The 633-nt window shown below is 58.1% G+C and overlaps 1 protein-coding gene across 2 annotated transcripts in view; it reads right to left on the bottom strand.

The window, feature by feature from the left end:
• LOC109520918 (radixin) overlaps positions 1–633 on the bottom strand; it is a 15,814-nt gene that overhangs the window by 9,278 nt on the left and 5,903 nt on the right. The window lies entirely within an intron of this gene.

Below are 633 nucleotides of genomic sequence, written 5' to 3'. Positions count from 1 at the left end.
CAGTAAGGGCTCGCCAACGCTCACTGGATCGGTTCGCAGCCGAGTGTGAAGCGGTTGGGATGAGGATCAGCACCTCCAAATCTGAAACCATGGTCCTCAGTCGGAAAAGGGTGGAGTGCCCTCTCCGGGTCGGGGAGGAGATCTTGCCCCAAGTGGAGGAGTTTAAGTATCTTGGGGTCTTGTTCACGAGTGAGGGCAGGAGGGAGCGAGAGATCGACAGGCGGATCGGTGCAGCGTCTGCTGTGATGCAGACGTTGTATCGGTCTGTCGTGGTGAAGAAGGAGCTGAGCGAAAGGGCAAAGCTCTCAATTTACCGGTCGATCTACGTCCCAACCCTCATCTATGGCCACGAGCTATGGGTCGTGACCGAAAGAACGAGATCCCGGATACAAGCGGCCGAAATGAGTTTTCTCCGCAGGGTATCCGGGCTCTCCCTTAGAGATAAGGTGAGAAGCTCGGTTATCCGGGAGGGGCTCAGAGTAGAGCCGCTTCTCCTCCACATCGAGAGGAGCGAGATGAGGTGGCTCGGGCATCTAATTAGGATGCCTCCTGGACGCCTCCCTGGTGAGGTGTTCCTGGCATGTCCCACTGGCAGGAGAGCCCCAGGACGAGCCCGGAAACGGCTGAGGAGCG

This window comes from Hippocampus comes, unplaced genomic scaffold (genome assembly GCF_001891065.2).
Source record: "Hippocampus comes isolate QL1 unplaced genomic scaffold, H_comes_QL1_v1.1 scaffold345, whole genome shotgun sequence".
Lineage (NCBI taxonomy): Eukaryota > Metazoa > Chordata > Actinopteri > Syngnathiformes > Syngnathidae > Hippocampus > Hippocampus comes.
The sequence above is the reverse complement of the archived record's forward strand: the minus strand, read 5'-3'. Positions and strand labels throughout refer to the sequence as shown.